Genomic DNA, 20,662 nt, shown 5'->3' with positions numbered 1-20,662 from the left:
TTTCACTGGTTGATTCTAGAGAAGAGAAGGTTAGCCTATGAGGAAATTGAGCTGCCTGGGACTATACCCACTGGAATTCAAAAAAATGGGAGGATATCTTGAGGCATTGATCGTGTGGATAGTCAGAGGCTGAAATGACTAACACAAGAGGGCACAGTTTTCAAGTGCTTGGAAGTAGGTACAGAGGAGATGTCAGAGGTAAGTTGTTTTTACACAGAGAGTGGTGAGTGCATGGAATGGGCTGCCGGTGATGGTGGTGGAGGCAGATATGATATGGTATTTTAAGAGACTCCTGGATAGGTACATGAAGCTTAGAAAAATAGAGGGCAATGGGCAACCCTAGGTAATTTCTAAATCACCTAGGGTTTGGCCAGTATTTTGGGCCGAAGGGCCTGTATTGTGCCGTAATTTTTCTATGTTTCTATGTTTCTTATCTTGCAGAAACATATAAAATTATGAGGGAAAATATATTAGATACAGACAGGAAAATTGTTTCCATTGGTAACTGAGACTAGAACTAGGGGACATAGAACTGGGGGGGGGGGGTAGATTTAGGATGGAGATAAGGAGAAACTGTTTATTCCAGGGAGCAGCTTGATAGCGTAGTGTGAGGACCATTCAAGGGCTCTGGGCCTCTACTCACTGGAATTCAGAATAATGAGGGTAGTTCTCATTGAAACCTATCGAATGTTGAAAGGCCTCGATAGAGCGGATGTGGAGAGGATGTCTCCAGAGGCCGCAGCCTCAGAATAGAAGGTCATCCTTTTAGAACGGAGAGGAGGAGGAATTTCTTTACCCAGACGGTGGTGAATCTGAGGAATTTGTTGCTGTGGAGGCCGACATTGGGTATATTTAAGGCAGAGGTTGATCGATTCTTGATTGGTCAGGGCATGAAGGGATACGGGGAGAAGGCAGGCGATTGGGGCTGAGGGGGAAATTAGATCAGCCATGACAAAATGGCGGAACAGACTCGGTGGGCCAAATGGCCTAATTCTGCTCCTCTGTCTTCTGGTCTTATGGTCTTCGTGAATCTGTGGAATTCTCTGCCCAGGAAAGAAGCAGATGATACTTCATTAAATAGACTTCTGCATTGTAGGGAAATTAAAGGTCACGAGGAAAAGGCGGGCAGAGGAGCTGACTCCAGGGTCAGATCAGCCATGATCTTATTGAATGACAGAGCAAGTTTGAGGGGCCCAATGGCCTACTTTTGTTCCTGGTTCTTATTTGTATGTTTTTAAATTTTAACACATAGAATGAAGCCATTTAGTTCTTAAGGTCAATGTGACAGGAGAGAATCCCTTGATTCCCATTCCTCCCACTCTTTCCTGCAAGTTAGACTACTCCCTTCCCTAAGTTGCTTAGGTCCCTAGTCAGTAGATTAAAGCTCATCAGACAAGCTCTGGTTAAACCCCTGGGGAATCTGCTGAGTGACGTATGGAGGTGTTCTGTAATTTCAGCTGTTCCCTACCAGCTGCCAGGAGGCAGAAGGAAGATATTAATTTCTGTAGTTACATCATTACTTCTAGACACTCTGAGAACATGGTGGAGACATCAGTCAGGCACCTCAGCTTCGATGCGATCCTCTGAAATTGCAGGGGGGGCAACCGGGCATCCGCGGAAGCCTTGCCCCAGCCCCGAGTCTGCCTCAGCAAAAGCTGACCCGCCGAGGGTTTCACTTCGTAACGGGCGCGAGCGAGGGGGCAAATGGGAGAAATGCTCACGCGCAGCCGGCTGCCAATTGTCCCCTCTCCTTGCGCAGTGCATTCATTGAAACGTCAGTCATCAGGGAGATGATTGATGGCGAGGGAGTGACACATCGGCAGTGGGTAGAAGCATTTTAATTCCGATCCCCACCCCCATTCCGACGTGTCAGTCCATGGCCTCCTCTTGTGCCAAGAATAGACCAGACTCAGGAAGGAACAGCAACACTGTATGTTCCATCTGGGTCCCCTCCAACCTGTTGGCATGAATATCGATTTCTCCCTCCAGTGAGCAAAAAATGCTCCCCCCACCTCTATTCCCCACTCTGACCTTTTACCTCTTCTCACCTGCTTATTACTTCCCCTCCTCCTTCCCTTCCTCCTATGATCCACCCTCCTCTCCTATCAGATTCTTCCTTTCCAGCCCTTGACCTTTCCACCCAGCTGGCTTCACCTATCACCTTCCAGCCAGCCTCCTTCCCCTACCCCCAACTTTTAATCCAGGGATCTCACCCCTTCACTCTCAGTCCTGAAGAATGGTCTCTGCCTGAAACATCGACTCTTTACTCTTTTCCACAGAGTTCCTCCAGCATGGAGGTGTTGTGGGTAGTGTGGAGGGCTGTCAGAGGTTACAGCGGGACGTTGATAGGATGCAAAACTGGACTGAGAAGTGGCAGATGGAGTTCAGCCCAGATAAGTGTGAGGTGGTTCATTTTGGTAGGTCAAATATGATGGCAGAATATAGTATTAATGGTAAGACTCTTGACAGTGTGGAGGATCAGAGGGATCTTGGGGTCCGAGTCCATAGGACGCTCAAAGTAGGTTGACGCTGTGGTTAAGAAGGCGTACGGTGTATTGGCCTTCATTAATCATGGAATTGAATTTAGGAGCCGAGAGGTAATGTTGCAGCTATATAGGACCCTGGTCAGACCCCACTTGGAGTACTGTGCTCAGTACTGGTCGTCTCACTACAGGAAGGATGTGGAAACCATAGACAGGGTGCAGAGGAGATTTACAAGGATGTTGCCTGGATTGGGGAGCGTGCTTTATGAGAATAGGTTGAGTGAACTTGGCCTTTTCTCCTTGGAGTGAAGGAGGATGAGAGGTGACCTGATAGAGGTGTACAAGATGATGAGAGGCATTGATCGTGTGGATAGTCAGAGGCTTTTACCCAGGGCTGAAATTGTTGCCACAAGAGGACACAGGTTTAAGGTGCTGGGGAGTAGGTACAGGGGAGATGTCAGGGGTAAGTTTTTTACTCAGAGAGTGGTGAGTGCGTGGAATGGGCTGCCGGCAACGGTGGTGGAGGCGGATATGATAGGGTCTTTTAAGAGGCTTTTAGATAGGTACATGGAGCTTAGTAAAATAGAGGGCTATAGGTAAGCCTAGTAATTTCTAAGGTTGGGACATGTTTGGCACAACCCGAAGGGCCTGTATTGTGCTGTAGGTTTTCTATGTGTCTATGTTTTTGTTTTGTGTGTGTTGCTATGGTTAGAAACCATTCAGGCACAGAAATTTATGAGAATCCTTAAGTGCTTGAAAACTGGGCCACTGGAAATCTCTGTTCCGATATAGACTGCCCCAAGTTACATCAACAACAGACCTTACATTATGTGTTTTGATGAAGGCAGTTCAACCTGAGGTGCTCTGTTGACCTCAGTAGGTCACTGTAGACGCTGTTTGACCTGCTAAGTATTTCTAGCACTTTTCTTATTAGAAAAGTGTTACATATGTATGCTTAAGGCATAGAGGGAAGGTATTTGACCAATGAGTCTATAGCAACCCCTTCAATCTGGAGTGTCCTCGATATCTCGGTAGTCTGAGGTACCCACCTGTTTCAAGCAGGCTTCAGTTTTACTGGTGTCTAAAAAGAACGTGGTACCCTGCCTCAATGACTATCATCCAGTAGCACTTACATCCACTGTGATGTGTGTTCTGTGATGAAATACATCAACTCCTGTCTGAGGAGCAACTTGGTTCACTCAACCCTGGAACATCTGGACAGCAAAGGTGCTTACACCTGGATATTCTTTATTGACTACAGCTCGGCATTCGTTACTATCCTCCCCTCAAAACCAAGCGGATGTAGCTCGTCCACTTGGCTTTGCTGGAGTCCAACTCTGATTTTTTTTTCCCATTCATGCCAAACGTTCAGTGGCCACTTTATTGGGCGCAACCAGTGAACCTGGTGTGGTCTTCTGCTGCTGTAGCTCATCCTCTTCATGGTTCCACGCGTTGTGTGTTCAGGGATGCTCTTCCGCAAGCCGAAGATTCGAAGTAGGTATGCAGAGTACAACTCCGAGATTCATCTTCTCCACAGACAGCCACGAAACAAAGAAACACCATGGAACCCATTCAAAGTTAATTCCCGGGATGGCGGGACTGTCATATGTTGAAAGACTGGAGCGACTGGGCTTGTATACACTGGAATTTAGAAGGATGAGAGGGGATCTGATGGAAACATATAAGATTATTAAGGGATTGGACACGCTAGAGGCAGGAAACATGTTCCCGATGTTGGGGGAGTCCAGAACCAGAGGCCACAGTTTAAGAATAAGGGGTAGGCCATTTAGAACGGAGCTGAGAAAAAACTTTTTCACCCAGAGAGTTGTGGATCTCTGGAATGCTCTGCCTCAGAAGGCAGTGGAGGCCAATTCTCTGGATGCTTTCAAGAAAGAGATAGAGCTCTTAAAGATAGTGGAGTCAAAGGATATGGGGAGAAGGCAGGAATGGGGTACTGATTGTGGATGATCAGCCATGATCACATTGAATGGCGGTGCAGGCTCGAAGGGCCAAATGGCCTACTCCTACACCTATTGTCTATTAAGAAAAGCATCAAACCCCCGATGTGCAAAATAAGAAACAAGTCATGCAAATGGCAAAATCGAGCGAACGGCACACAGAGTATTAAACGTCAAACCACAGAGTCCATGAAACAGTCTAGGCCTGTTTAGTCTAGTTCAGTTCAATTTAGCGTCGTGTCGTTTGTTGATTGCAGGCCGCAAAGCCAGCCCGCACTGATCAAAATCGCACAAAATAGCTCCACTGTTATAATGTGTGGTTATTTGAGTAACGGTCATCTTCCTGTCCACTGGAATCTCCCTCATTAACAAGGCATTGCTAATATTACTTATTGGATTTTTTTTTGATTTTTGCACCTTTCTCTGTAAACTCTAGAGACAGTTGTACATGAATATCTCAAGAGATCAGCACTTTCTGTGATACCTAAACCTCCATCTGGCACCAACAATCATTCCACTGTCAAAGTCACTTAGATCACATTTCTCCCCTGTCCTGATACTCGGTCTGAACAAGAACTGAACCTCTTGACCACGTCTGCGTGCTTTTATACATTGAGTTGCTGTCACATGATTGGCTGATTGGATTAACAAACAGGTGTACCTAATAAAATAGCCATTGAGCGCATGTCAGCCCATCGACAATTGAATCGACAGATTCAGAGACTGTTTCTGCAGATCTACCGTGAGGTTAGCGTTCTAACCGGTTGCATCACCGTCTGGAACGGAGGGGTGACTGCACAGGATCGGAAAAAGCTGCAGAGGGTTGTACCAGTCACACACACACAAAATGCTGGAGGGACTCAGCAGGCCGGGCAGCATCTTTGGAAAAGAGTGAACAGTCGACGTCTCAGGCCGAAACCCTTCAGTGGGCTGTAAACTCAATCAGCTCTATTATGGACATTAGCACCCAAGCATTGAGGACATCTTCAGAAATGTGGTATCCATGATCAAGGTCCCCCACCGCCCAGGACATGCCCTCTTCCTATTGCTACCATCAAGGAGAAGGTTCAAGAGCCTGAAGAAACACACTCAATGTATTAGGAACAACTTCTTCCTCTCTGTCATCAGATTTCTGAACTGACCATGAACCAAACCCACTATTTTTCACCTGTCTCCTTCTGGCACGTCCTCCTTCCTTTCCCCCCACTCTCTCTTTCCAGCATCTTCCCCCTTCCTTTCCAGTCGTGAAGAAGAGCCTTGGCCCAAAACGTCAACTGTTTACTCCTCTGCCTGACCTGCTGAGCTCCTCCAACGTTTTGTGTGTTCACTAATTTTTGCTCCCTTTTATCACTACCCACTGAATTTAACATTTTAATTTATATTCCTAATCATACTTTAAAGTGTATTTTGTGCGTTGCACTGTCCTGCTGCCGCAAAACGACAAATTTCACGACTTAATGCATGTCAGCGATATTAAATCTGATTCTGAACCCTCTCTGCGTTTGCAAAGTTCCGCACTGGAAATGCCACAGGGAGTTGTTGAAAGATTTCACACACACATTTTGTATGAGGGATGGAAGGCCATTGCGCATTTTTGTAGTTAGCGTTGAGATGCTTCCACAGCTCATCAGAGCTGCCTTCTTTTCGAAGTAATTGTTAATTCAGTGCAGCCAGCTTGCAAACAGCTATACCCCACACGAGTATCGCAGTTTGACGACGTCCTTCGTGTATCATTTGTTCGTTCTTTAAGTGCTATGTCACATGACGTGGGCGATCACAGTCTTTCCCCGACCGTGATTGTTCTGGGCAAATTTTCTGCAGGGAAGGTTTGCCATTGCCTTCTTCTGGGCAGTGTCTTTGCAAGACTGGTGACCCCAGCCATTATCGACACTCCTCAGAGATTGTCTGCAGGGCTAATTCGGCCATCCGCCACCTGCTTCAGTGGTTTCACGTGACCCTGATCAGGGGCTGAGCAGGTGCCACACCTTGCTCAAGGGTGACCTGCAGCCTAGCGGAGGGAAGGAGCACCTCACACCTCCTTTGGTGTAGAGACATATCTCCACCCCACCTCAGGGTGATATATAACAGGGTGTTCAAAACTGTACACAGAACTTTACACAATGTTTGTGTAGCAGGGAATTATGAAAGTTACCAGAATGTTGTTTATTGGTAGGAAAGTTGAATACTGAGGAGGAAGATTATGGTTGAGTTATGCAGGGCACTGGTGATACTGTGCCTGGAGTACCATGTAGAATACTAATATCTTGATAGAAGAACGTTGGAAGCATCTGAGAGATGGTTTATTGTTTATTAATTATTGATTATTGACAAACCATGTGGAGTATGTCATTCCCATCCTTAGAGCCACACCGCCCAGCAATCTGCTGATTTAACGCGAGCCTAATCACGGGACAATTTACAACGACCAGTTAACCTGCCAACCAGTAGGTCTTTGGACTGTGGGAGGTCACGGGGAGAACATACAAACTCCTTACCGGCAGGGGCAGGAATTGAACCCGGGTCACCTGCACTGTAAAGCGTTGTGCTAACCACTACATTACCATGCCGCCCTATTATTTGAATAGCACCTGGAGTGGACAAGACCAACAGACATAGAAGCAGAATTAGGCCATTCAGTCCATCAATTCTACCCTGCCATTTGATAATGGCTGACTTATCTTCCCTCGCAACCCCATTCCCCTGCCTTCTCCCCATAAGCTTTGAGACCCTTTCCAAACAAGTGCCTATTAACGTCCAGTTTAAATATACCCACTGACTTGGCCTCCACAGCCGTCTGTGGCAATGGACCGAGCGAGGAATGACCTGATGTTCGGACGATTTAAACGCCGGGCCGGATGGATTGAAAAGGGCAGGGTGTTGGGATCAGGGGCAAGGATCGGGCCAGTTTGGTCGCTGCTCTGCGACATTTACGCTGCTCTGCGCTGAGCTAAGACCGAGATCACGGGCCTGCTTCAGCTGCTCCGGGCTTCGTGTCCGCGAGCTCCGCGGAATTTTGCGCCACCGTGCGATGCAACGAGGCTGCGGGCCTGCTCCAGGCTTCGTGTCTGTCAGCTCACTTTCATTCTGAATGCTTTTGCTTGCTTCATTGTTTGCACGATTTGTGTTCTTTTCTCTCTGTCTCTGCACATTGGCTGTTCGATGGTCTTTTCTTTAATGGGTTCTTTTAGGTTTCTTGTCTTGTGGCTGCCCGCAAGGAGCTGAATCTCGAGGCTGTATAGTGTATATATGAAGGCCTCCATCAGTCAGATGTTGCGTCCTCGCTGTTTAGATACGCAAGCCTGGGCAGTACGATATGGAGGGCAAGCTGTTGCCCATGCGGCAAACTCCCCCTCTCTCCACGCATCTGATGAACCCAAAGGAACGGCAGAGACCGATACAGTTTGGTACCAGCAGCGTCGCTGCAGTCGCCGGTATCAGTCTCTGCCGTTCAACGTGGGACTGCCTTAGGGACTCCAACTCCGGGTTCTCCCCTCAGAGTTTACTCCCGAAGCCTTCCCCACGAGTGGGCAGCCAACTTTTCCTCTCCTAGATGAGCTGCTAACCACGGCTGACAAGCGCTTTCTGCCCAAAAGGACTGGCTTTAAGGCACCAGTAACCCAGCTTTGCCCCTTCTCCTGCCGGTAGAAACGGTTCCGCCGGGCTTAGTAGCTGAGCCGCACGTGAAGGCCAGGAGCTGGACTTGGTTGTCAGAGGCTACTTGGGACGCACGCCATTGGGATCATTTAATAGGTAGTGGAGCTTAAACCCATTACCACCCCTGGCCATAACCAGTGTATATAAAAAAGCAAGCATGAGGAAATCTGCAGACGCTGGAAATTCAAGCAACACACACAAAATGCTGGTGGAACACAGCAGGCCAGGCAGCATCTATAGGGAGAAGCACTGTCGACGTTTTGGGCCAAGACCCTTCGTCAGGACTGTATATATACTTTTGTGTATATAACCGGTGTATATATACTTTTGTAATAAATGGACTTTGAACTTCGAATCTACAGATAAAAGAAATTCCTCTTGATCGCCATTCTAAATGGACGTCTTCAATTCTGAGGCTGTGCCCTCTGCTTCAAGACTCCCCCAGTGCTGGAAATATCCTCTCCACGTCCAAACAAAAAGAAGAAAAATGGTGTTGGGGAGGGCTGAGGGGGAACAGTGATTACTGGAAGCCAGAGAAATTGATGTCCACGCCATCAGGTTGGAAACTACCCAGACAAAATCTGCTGAAAATGTTGGAGAGGGAAAGGTAGTTTAATATTTCTGGTGCAACAGGTCAGTCATAATCATCACAGAGAGGCTGAAGAAACCTGAGTCAGGCCTCTGTCAGCCAGCTTAAGACCTGAAGAAAAGGTGAAGCCATTGGAGAAGAAAGGCCTGTGGTCCATTAGCAGTTTCCATGAAGCCAACTGGATATCTGTAAAAAGGATTTTAACACTCTGCCAACATAACTCTATATCAGGCAGGGTTAGAATCAAATAATCATCCGGAGAATTGTAGTTTAACGCCTCTGCCGGTAAGTTGAAGGGGGCCGGGAGCAATGTTGACTCCAGGTATGGCCTGAATTAAAGCTCAAATTTCAAAGTAATTTTTGCTTAATCAAAGTGCATACATGTCACCAGATACAACCCTGAGAGTCATTTTCCTGTGGGAATACTCAGCAAATCTATAGAATAGTAACTATAACAGGATCACTGAAAGACCAGGAAGACAATAAACTGTGCAAATGCAACTATAAATAAATAGCAATAAATAATGAGATAAAGAGTCCTTAAACTGAGATCACTGGTTGTGGGAATATCTCAATGGATGGGCAAGTGAGTGTGGCTATCGCCTTCTGTTCAAGAGCCTGATGGTTGAGGGGTGGTAACTGTCTTTGAACCTGGTGGTGCGGGTCCTGAGGCTCCTGTACCTTCAACCTGATGGCAGCAGTGAGAAGAGAGCATGACTTTGGTGATGATGAATGCTGCCTTCCTACGAAAGTGTAAATTAATCTCCAGACTGGATTGAATGTAAAACCAGTGATCCTTCTGAGGGGGATTCTCACCTGAGCAGCATAGAAAATTGCCTGCAGGTTGTCTGGGCACAATTTCAAAGCAGAAACACAAGATTCTGGCATAGGCAGCTGCCATATTATGGTCTCCTCCATGTCACTATGACTGCTGGTTTGTTGAGGCATTGAGGGAGTGATGCACTCTTGAAGGTGCCTTGCATAAAAGGTGCGAAGGGGAAAGCTTCCTGCCAATAGAGGGGGATTCAGAAATTCTCTGAGGGGACAGCTGATTGTCCAGCCAGAAATCTTCTGGGGTAGAGCAGAATGTCCGGTCAGTATTGTCCTCTGAGAGGAGAGCTGATTGTCTGGTCAGTATTGTCTTCTGAAGGGAGAGTTGATTGTCCAGCCAGAAATCCACTGGGGAGAGCTGATTGTCCAGTCAGAAATCCACTGGGGAGAGCTGATTGTCCGGTCAGAAATCCACTGGGGAGAGCTGATTGTCCAGTCAGAAATCCACTGGGGAGAGCTGATTGTCCAGCCAGAAATCCACTGGGAAGAGCTGATTGTCCAGTCAGAAATCCACTGGGAAGAGCTGATTGTCCGGTCAGAAATCCACTGGGGAGAGCTGATTGTCCAGTCAGCGTTTTCCTCTGAGGTAGAGCAGATTGTCTGACCAGTATTGCCCTCTGAGGGGAGAGATGATTATCCAGCCAGAAATCCTCTGGTTGGAAGAGCTGTTTGCCCAGCCAGTATTCAACCTATGATGTAACAACATAAGAACATAAGAAACAGGAACAGGAGTCGGCCATCTGGCCCATCGAGCCTGCTCCAGAATTCAACAAAATAATGGCTGACCTGGCCAAGAACTCATCTCCACCTACCTGCCTTTTTCCCCACAACCCTTAATTCCCTTACTATGCAAAATTCTATCCAACCTTGATTTAAATATATTTACTGCTTCATTGGGCAGAGAATTCCACAGATTCACCGCTCTCTGGGAAAAGCAGTTCCTCCTCATCTCCGACCTGAATCTCGAAGCTATTTGTCTCCAGAATCTTATAGTCCCATTCCCTCCTCGACCACTGTGACTGCATTTTTTTTTAAAACAGGTCACCGGGGTCAGCTGCAGTCCAGAAACCACCCCCCTGATTTGCGGCGCCATTATCCGAGACGTTACAGCTCAAGGGCGGCAGGGCTGGGTAGCGGCTGGCACAACCGGCGACCCAGGTTCAATTCCCACCGCCGCCTGTAAGTGGTTTGTACGATCTCCATGTACAACCCGGGCATTCCAGTTTTTCCCCACAGTCCGAAGGCACGCTGGTTGGTAGGTGAAGTGCTCATTGTAAATTGTCCCGTGATTAGGTTAGGATTAAATGCGGTGGGGCGGGAGGGGGGGGTGGTAATGCCAGCTCAAAAGGCCGGGAGGGCCTCCTATTCCACGCTGTACCTCAATAAATAAATTACGTCAATGAATTTTCCCTCCCTGTGCTGACTCCCAAGCTATGGAGCCAACCGGTACAGACAAGATGTACTTTAATATAATCGTTCTGCCACGTGTGATATTAAGACTCCTGACAGTATTGTATGCCAGTGAGTTCATGCCTCTGAGCTTATTTTGTCATATACCTGCATTAGCAGTAGATAGCTGGGGCTTAGCACCTAACAACTTCGAATGTGCGGGCGGATTCTGTTCCACAGATATTGATACTGGCTTGGCTCAGTGACGCCTCTTTGGCCTCGAAGTGCGAGTGTGGATTCAAGCACCACTTCAGGGAATTTGATAACACAACCCCAGGCTGACACTTCAGCAGAATAAGAGGCGACTGGACACATGGTCTGCCGCATGAGACCTTGTTTGCACTCAAGCGCCCTCACCCCGGCTCAAGCACGGGGCCGAGGAGACCGGGCCGTTATGTGAAGAGGCTGTGGCTCGGGGACTGACAACTCCCGTCACTCAAGTGGCACGGCAAAGCCGGGGTTATCTGGCTGCCCGGCTCGTCTCTGTTTGTGGGATCTTGCTGCGCTCTCTTCCCCGAATGAGTGTCTACACATCAGCAGTTTCAGAGTAGCTCCCAGTCATGTTCTCAGCTCGCCCTTTCTTTGCTAATGTTCGACTGCTCTGTCTGTGTGCATACATGTGTGTGGTATGTGTGTGTGTGTGCGTGTGTGTGTGTGTGTCTATGTGTGGGGAGGGAGTGTTGTATGTGTCCTTGTGTAGTACGCCTGTGAGTATGTGTGTGTGTATGCCTGTGCCTGTGTGTGTGTGTGTCTGTCAGTGTATGTGTCTGTGTCTGTGTGTGTGTGTGTGTGTGTGTGTGTGTGTGTATATGTGTGTGTGTGTCTATGTGTGGGGAGGGAGTGTTGTATGTGCCCTTGTGTAGTACGCCTGTGAGTATGTGTGTGTGTATGCCTGTGCCTGTGTGTGTGTGTGTCTGTCAGTGTCTGTGTCTGTGTGTGTGTAAGTGTGTGTGTGTGTCTATGTGTGGGGAGGGAGTGTTGTATGTGTCCTTGTGTAGTACGCCTGTGAGTATGTGTGTGTGTATGCCTGTGCCTGTGTGTGTGTGTGTGTGTGTGTGTGTGTGTGTGTGTATGCCTGTGCCTGTGTGTGTGTGTGTGTGTGTGTGTGTGTGTCTGTCAGTGTATGTGTGTGTGTGTGTGTGTGTGTGTCAGAGGGTGTATGTGTATGTGTGTCTGTCTGTTTGTGTGTGTGTGTCTCTGTGTGTGTGTTTGTGTGTCTGTATGTCTGTCAGTGTGTGTATGTGTGTGTTTGTCTGTGCTTCTGTGTGAGTGTGTGTGAGTGTGTCTGTCCATCTGTCTCTATCTGTGTGTGAGTGTGGAGTCACATGTCTCTGCAGTTTTACGTAATGGTTGCAGGAGTCTGTTGCATTCAATCAGGGAGAGGTGATGGATGTGGATGGAACAACTCCTGGGGGTGAGGGTGGGTGGAAAGGTGGAAATTTGTAAATCGGTGAGAGACTGGACAGAGGCAATTATACGCGACTTAATGAGGTCTCGCTGTTGTATGAAGCGTCAAATGGCAGCCGGAAAGTGAATGTCTTTAAATGGCCTCTAGGTTTTCAACATCAGCATCGCGGGAATGGATGACAAGAAGTTTCAGTGCTGAGTGACCTAAGTTCCAAACGTCCTCAGAGGGATGTCCTGACGGTGATAGATGATCCAGGTGTACCTTATAACTCAGGAGTGTAGTCAACCGGATTAAGTTCTGCCACTGCTTGGACTTATTCTCAGGCTAGTTTCAACTTTGCCCTGGAGCACGACCGTTCCGACTATTATAGAGTATGTCTTGCTGTGCTGCATCTGTGCCCTTCTACATTTCTATGGCACCTGCTGCTCTCAGGGTCTTGCAGTGAATTTCCTTTAGCTGTCCGTTCATCCTTCAGGACTCCAAGCTCCTGGGATTTTTTTTTAATGAATTCCTCCGGCCCACCACCACTCTCTCTCCCTTTAAGACACTCGTTAAAGCTGTTCGCTATTTAGCCACCTGAGTCGTCTGTCGTATCTGAAATAAGTGCCAAAAGTATTAGGAACGCTCAGCAGATGAGATGGAAATCAGCTATGGAAACAGAACTAACCCATCCTTCCACTTCCTCATCTATCTTATTTACAAAATCACAAAGAGCAGCAGTCCCAAACAGATCCCTGTGGAACACCACTGGTCCCAGACCTCCAGGCAGAATACTGCCGGCCTCTGCCTTCGATTGACAAGTGAAATTCTTATCGACGCAGCCAAGTTTCCCTGGATCCAATGCCTCCTGACCTTCAGAATTAGCCTGCTATGGGGAACCTTATCAAGTGCCTTACTAAGATCCATATCCAATTGCCCCTTCAGTCCAACGCATCCTCCAGCTCACTAAGATGCCTACTTGAGCAAGTCCCACTTGCCCACATCTGCTCCATATCCCTCTAAGCCAGCAGGTCCCAACTTGCTTAGTGGTATTAGTCCAAGGCATGAAAGAAATTTGGGAACTGTTGTGCTCGTTATTGAAGGATTGTACGCTCTCATGTAAGAGCGGCTGACTGCATATGGCATAGGAGTTCAGATCCCAGTCCTGACACCACATTGCGCTCGGTATTGAGGGATGATGCACAGCGCACCACGACACCAGCATGTAACCATATAACAATTACAGCACGGAAACAGGCCATCTCAGCCCTTCTAGTCCATGCCGAACGCTTACTCTCACCTAGTCCCACCGACCTGCACTCAGCCCATAACCCTCCATTCCTTTCCTGTCCATATACCTATCCAATTTTTTTTAAATGACAATATCGAACCTGCCTCTACCACTTCTACCAGAAGCTCATTCCACAGAGCTACCACTCTCTCAGTAAAGAAGTTCCCCCTCGTGTTACCCCTAAACTTTTGCCCCTTAACTCTCAACTCATGTCCTCTTGTTTGAATCTCCCCTACTCTCAATGGAAAAAGCCTATCCACGTCAACTCTATCTTTCCCCCTCATAATTTTAAATACCTCTATCAAGTCCCCCCTCAACCTCCTACGCTCCAAAGAATGAAGACCTAACTTGTTCAACCTTTCCCTGTAACTTAGGTGCTGAAACCCAGGTAACATTCTAGTAAATCTCCTCTGTACTCTCTCTATTTTGTTGACATCTTTCCTATAATTTGGTGACCAGAACTGTACACAATACTCAAATCCAGGATATCCAACTGTACGTTATTGATAACCCTGCTTGTGCAGTATGTGAACTCCTCCTGTGTAGGGCTGGCTAACTGAGTAGCACAGGAATAACTCTATTAACTACCACTACAGGAAACCTTGCTCTAAAACTTCTATATCATGTATCTGTCTAAATGACTTTTAAACATAGTAATTGTACTACATTTTGAAGCTCAGTCCATATACCCACCACCCTCTGAGTGAAAAGTCTTCCCCTCACATCCCCAGTATGTTTTTCCTTTTCTTGCCTTAAACCTACTTCCTCTAGTTTTAGGCTCCCCTACCCTGGAGAACGCGCTGTGACCATTCGTCTTATCTGTGTCCCTGCTGCTTTTATGTGCCAAGTGGCCAAGTTCTGGTTCTATATCTTATGGTTTTATGGTCTTATAAGGTCACCCGTCAGATTCCTGCTCTCTAGAGGCAAAAGGTCCCAGTCCGTCCAGTCTCTCCTTATAACTCATACCTTCCTGTCCCGGTAACATGCTTCTGAAACTTTTCTGCACTCTTTTCAGCTTCATGACCTTCTTTGTCCTATTAGGCTTTCTGTCCCTCTCTCTTCTAAATTTAGCTATTCTAGACTCAGAGTGCCTCTCGCATGGCCAAATCTGGAAGGCAAATGTGGGAAGGGGCCCATTGAAGCCAAACAAAGATTAATGCATTCTCTGAAAGAGGAAACTTCGAATTACACAATAGTAACATGTATGGAGATACTCAGGGAGGTTAAAGGTGAGAAAAAGGGATATAGGAGAAGCGAGATAGATGAAATATCCTGGTATGAGTTGGTAGGCAACTCAGAAAGGGAATGTTTAATGAGAGAGTGAGGAATTTCAAGTTCCTGGGTATCAATATCTCTGAGGATCTAACTGACTCCAACACGTCAATGTTGCTATAAAGAAGACAAGACAGCGGCTATATTTCATTCGGAGTTTGAGGAGATTGGGTTTGTCACCTAAAACACTCGAAAACTTCTACAGATGTACCATGAAGAGCATCCTAACAGGCTGCTTACTCACTTCTGTAGACGCTGAGTTCCTCCAGCATTTTGTGTGAGCCACAGTTGTTTGTGGCTTTAAGCTTTGGAAATTATTGTGACCAAAAGGAACGTGGCTTACCGAAGTTCCTATCACTGACCAGAAGGAACATATAATGTGGGCCAAGCCACTGTGGCCAAATTAGATCAGAGTCAGAACCAGTTTTTGGCCAGTGTGTGAAACATATCAGGATTGATTGTGGTTCGGTGCCGAGCATAAAACACAGGACTATTCTTTAACAGGCAGTACAACAGCAACCAACAATTCACAACACAATGGTGCAATCAGCCACGGAGCAATCAACAATTAGCAGAACGGTCCCATCCACAAACGCCAATAATCAAACTTAAATCAATGTGAGCATGTGAGCAGACTTAATAATTATCAACAGAACAAGGAAAGAAGGAAAGGCCATTTAATGGGGTGCCGTGCAGGGATAGTTAGGGTTTTACACCTGAGTGGACAGCTACAGGAAAGGAGCTTTGGAGATGACATGTGGTCCTGGTGGTGATGGACTTGTAGCCCCTCCCTGATGGCAATTTGGTGAATAAGGTGACCGCTAGGGTCAGTAAGAACAAAAAGGAATCAGAGAGGACTTTAAAAGCATGAAGCGGTTGGATAGATGTAGAAAGAAGTGTGGAGAAGTATCTATATCTAGACGGCACCAATATAAGATGTCACTGATACATCTAGGAGGAAACTTCAGAGAATCGCGGTTCCCAGAAAGTATCTGACAAAACTGCTATTACACTGAAACAAACTACAAGGGTAGTTTGCTGATGATACAGACCGGAGGTGTAGTGGACAGTGAGGAAGGTTTTCAAAGCTTGCAGAGGGATCTGGACCAGCTGGAAAAATGGGCTGAAAAATGGCAGATGGAGTTTAATACAGACAAGTGTGAGGTATTGCACTTTGGAAGGACAAACCAAGGTAGAACATACAAGGTAAATGGTAGGACAGTGAGGAGTGCAGTAGAACAGAGGGATCTAGGAATACAGATACAAAATTCCCTAAAAGTGGCGTCACAGGTAGATAGGGTAGTAAAGAGAGCTTTTGGTACATTGGCCTTTATAAATCAAAGTATCAAGTATAAGAGTTGGAATGTTAAGGTGAGGTTGTATAAGGCATTGGTGAGGCCCAACTTGGAGTATTGTGTGCAGTTTTGGTCACCGAATTACAGGAAGGATATTAATAAGGTTGAAAGAGTGCAGAGAAGGTTTACAAAGATGTTGCCGGGACTTGAGAAACTGAGTTACAGAGAAAGGTTGAATAGGTTAGGACTTTATTCCCTGGACCGTGGAAGAATGAGGGGAGACTTGATAGAGGTGTATAAAATTCTGATGGGTATAGATAGAGTGAATGCAAGCAGGCTTTTTCCACTGAGGCTAGGGGAGAAAAAAACCAGAGGACATGGGTTAAGGGTGAAGGGGGAAAAGTTTAAAGGGAACATTGGGGGGGGGCTTCTTCACACAGAGAGTGGTGGGAGTGTGGAATGAGCTGTCAGATGAAGTTGTAAATGTGGGCTCACTTTTAACATTTGAGAAAAACTTGGACAGGTACATGGATGAGAGGGGTAGGGAGGGATATGGGCCACGTGCAGGTCAGTGGGACTAGGCAGAGAAATGGTTTGGCACAGCCAAGAAGGGCCAAAAGGCCTGTTTCTGTGCTGTAATGTTCTATGGTTCTGTGGTATGATGTCTTGACTGAATGACATGTGTCAGGAGAAAGTGCCTGAAAATGCCATCACAGCACGTGGCGATCAATGATTGGGGTTCAATTCCTGTCCCTGTCCGTAAGGAGTTAGTACGTTCTCCCTGTGATGGTGTGGGTTTCCTCCGGGTGCTCAGGTGCTCCAAGGATGTGTGTGCTATGGTTAGTAAGCTATGGGCATGCTACAATGGTACTTACGGGCTGCCCCCAGCGTATATCCAGATTGTGTTGATCAAAGATTTAAAGCGCTTTTGTTATCAAAGTATTGCAAACCTGCGGTTCGTCTTCCCCGCAGCCAGCCATGCAACTAAGAAAAACCATGGAATCCGTTCAAAGAAAAACATCAACCCCCCTCCACACGCGGAAAAAAAACCAAATCACACAAATGGCAGCAAAAAGAAATGAGTTAAAACACAGAATATAAAACACAAAGATGAAAGAGTCCAGGCATACTCAGTTCAGCTCAGTGTTTATTATCTGCATGTGTTGGTGAAAAAGGCACAACAGTGCCTCTTTCACCCCAGACGGATGAAGAAGTTTGGCATGAGTCCCCAAATCCTAAGGACTTTCTACAGGGGCACAATTGAGAGCATCCTGACTGGCTGCATCACTGCCTGGTATGGGAACTGTACCTCCCTTAATCGCAGGACTCTGTAGAGAGTGGTGCGGACAGCCCAGCGCATCTGTAGATGTGAACTTCCCACTATTCAGGACATTTACAAAGACAGGTGTGTAAAAAGAGCCGGAAGGATCATTGGGGACCTGAGTCACCCCAACCACAAACTGTTCCAGCCGTTACCATCCAGGAAATGGTACCGCAGCATAAAAGCCAGGACCAACTGGTTCTGGGACAGCTTCTTCCACCAGGCCATCAGACTGATTAATTCACGCTGATACAATTGTACCTCTATGTTATATTGACTGTGCTGTTGTACATACTATTTATTACAAATTACTATAAATTGCACATTTCACATTTAGACAGAGACGTAATGTAAAGATTTTTACTCCTCATGTAGGTGGGTGTAAGTAATAAAGTCAATTCAATTCAATTCACCCCATCCCCAGGCTTCTTGGCCTTCAGGCTGCACGTGTCACTCGAAGCCTTGCAAAACCCTGTCAGAGACAGAAAAATGCCAGATCGTTCAAAAACACACCATCAAAATGTAGATCAGATGCACCAACAGTAGCAGAACCACATTTGAAAGAAAAAGAAAATGTAAAGGAAGTGAAAATAGTAGTTTTGTGAACCGTCTGGAGGATGTTTCCCTTGGTCACGTTGATGTTTAACACAAATGATGCATTTCACTGCATGCTTTGATATTTTAATATCTATGTGCCATATAAAGCTATTTTTCACATCTTAAATTCAAGCGTTCAGTTGCTTGCTTTCCTCCAAGAGCCTTGTCATAGGGGTTAGAGGCTTGCGTGCCTCAATGACCCAGAGAGTTATATTGGCTGGAGTCGGGTCACCCATGCCAAACAGGTCAAAGGGTAGAAGTCAGACTAAGAGTGGTCCACCGGTCCTCCAGGTTTGGGGAGTTCAGCTCAGGGCTAACGACCCTGACCGGTCAAAAAAACTGTTATGGAAACAGCAATGAAGTATCTTCTACATCTGACTGGAACGGTGTTCCTGAGTCTCCACCTGGGTCTTGCATGACTGACAGTAGGGAAAACTGAGAGGAAGCTACTGACACGACAAAGGAAGCCGTGAACACCAGCAGAGATGGAAGAACCTTCATTGCTGCCCTAAATGCCCGCGGCGTAACAAGCGGTACGAGTTGCTTGTATTGGAAATTCGTAAGGAGATAACTATTTAAACATGCTGGAACTAAGTTGTAATTACTTCTGCTGATAGTGACCATTTGGCCTATCAAAGCTGTTCACGTTCTTAGATGAGCCATTTTGCCAGTCCCATGATGTTATTCATCCTAACTCGCTTGTACAAAAGGTTTAATTTCTTGGAGATGACCTCTCCTACGATGCATAATCAACCTAACCACTATATCCCTCTATATTGTCCCCCTTATTGCATTAAGTCTCAATAGGTACATTTAATGTCAGAGGAATGTATACAATATATACATCCTGGAATTCTTTCTCTTCACAAACAGCCACAAAAACAGAGCTGTAAGTTTTAAAAAACGGTAAAATTCTTCCTCGCGCTGTTAGGCATATTGGGCGGCAACTTTGCCGTTTATCTAGCGTTTGAATGACTCAATTCTGCTACTTTGGTCCACACTGATCTGCCCAAGTGGCGTTTTCAAGATTACACACCTTGGACAGCGTTTCTGAAAAGCTTCGGTTTCGTGGGGACAAAAACGCCATTTTAGTGTGGACGAAGGGCAGAAACGAAGAGAAAAAGCTTCGGTTACGGACTTATCCGGTGTAGTGTGGACGTAGCCTAAGATGTCGAGGACCCTGCCTCTTTCAACAATTGTATTCCAACACCTCCCCCCCCCCCCCGCACCCTGAGAGGAAAAAAACCCACCTTCAATTCAGTTTGAATCCATCCTGCCTCGATGTAGCATATAGAAAGGAGCAGCTCAAGAACAGTCCCTTCAGCCCACAATGTTGTACCAAACTAATTAAACTGCTAACTGAACAGTTAATTAAACTAATCCGGTCTGCCAATGTAAGGTCTATATCCCAGCACTCCTTGAACATTTATTTATCTGCCTCTCCAAGATTCTCTTAAACAGCTTTGGTTACCTACCAACAGGAAAGATGTACATGAGGTTGAAAGGGTACTGCAAAAATTTACAAGGATAATCCTGGGTCTGGAGGACCCGAGTTATAAGGAGAGATTGAACAGGTTTGGAATTTATTTCTTACAATGTAGAAGACTAAGGGGAGATTTGAAAGAGGTAGACAAGATTATGAAGGCAGGCTTTTCCCACTGAGGTTGGGTAAGGTCATGGGTTAAAGGTGAAAAGTTTAAGGGGAAACGTCTTCACTCAGAGGGTTGTAAGAGGTTGGAATGGGCTACCAGCACTAATGTGAGCTCGATTTCATCAGTTTTGAGAAGTTTATACAGGAAAGTGGATGGTAGGGGTACGGAGGGCTTTGGTCCCGGTGCAGGTCGATGGGAGTAGGCAGTTCAAAAGCTGTCAGCATGGACTAGATGGGCCGAAGGACCTGTTTCTGTGCTGTACTTCTCTTTGTATTTGCCTCCCACCATGACACATGGGTGGCTTGACGGTACAGTGGCAAGTGTTACTGCCTCTCGATCCCAAGGATGCAGGTTCAGTCCGGACCTTGTGTGTGGAGATTGCATATCTCCCTGTGACCAGATGGGTTCCCCCCATCTGATCCTGGGAGACGTTGGCGCGTTGGTCTCCTTCCATGTCCCAAAGACATGCTGGAATATTAATCATCTACTGGAAGCTCCCTCTTTATGCTGGCAAGTTGTAAAAGAACCAGAGGGGAGTTTTATTTATTTATTCATTTATTCATTCATTCATTTAATTGTCTATTTATTTATTCATTCATTCACTCACTCATTTATTTGTCTATTTATTTATTTATTCATTCATTCATTCATTTATTTGTCTATTTATTTATTCATTCATTCACTCACTCATTTATTTGTTTGTTTATTTATGTATTTATTGAGATACAGCACAGAGGAGGCCCTTCTGGCCCTTTGAACCACACTACCCAGCTCTCCCCTGACTTAATCCTAGCCTAATCACCGGACAATTTTCAATGACAAAACTCACCTACCAACCGGTGCGTCACTGGACTCACCTGGAGGAAACCGGAGCACCTGGAGG

The sequence above is a fragment of the Hemitrygon akajei genome, chromosome 25 (genome assembly GCF_048418815.1).
Source record: "Hemitrygon akajei chromosome 25, sHemAka1.3, whole genome shotgun sequence".
Lineage (NCBI taxonomy): Eukaryota > Metazoa > Chordata > Chondrichthyes > Myliobatiformes > Dasyatidae > Hemitrygon > Hemitrygon akajei.
This window is presented reverse-complemented; position numbering follows the sequence as displayed.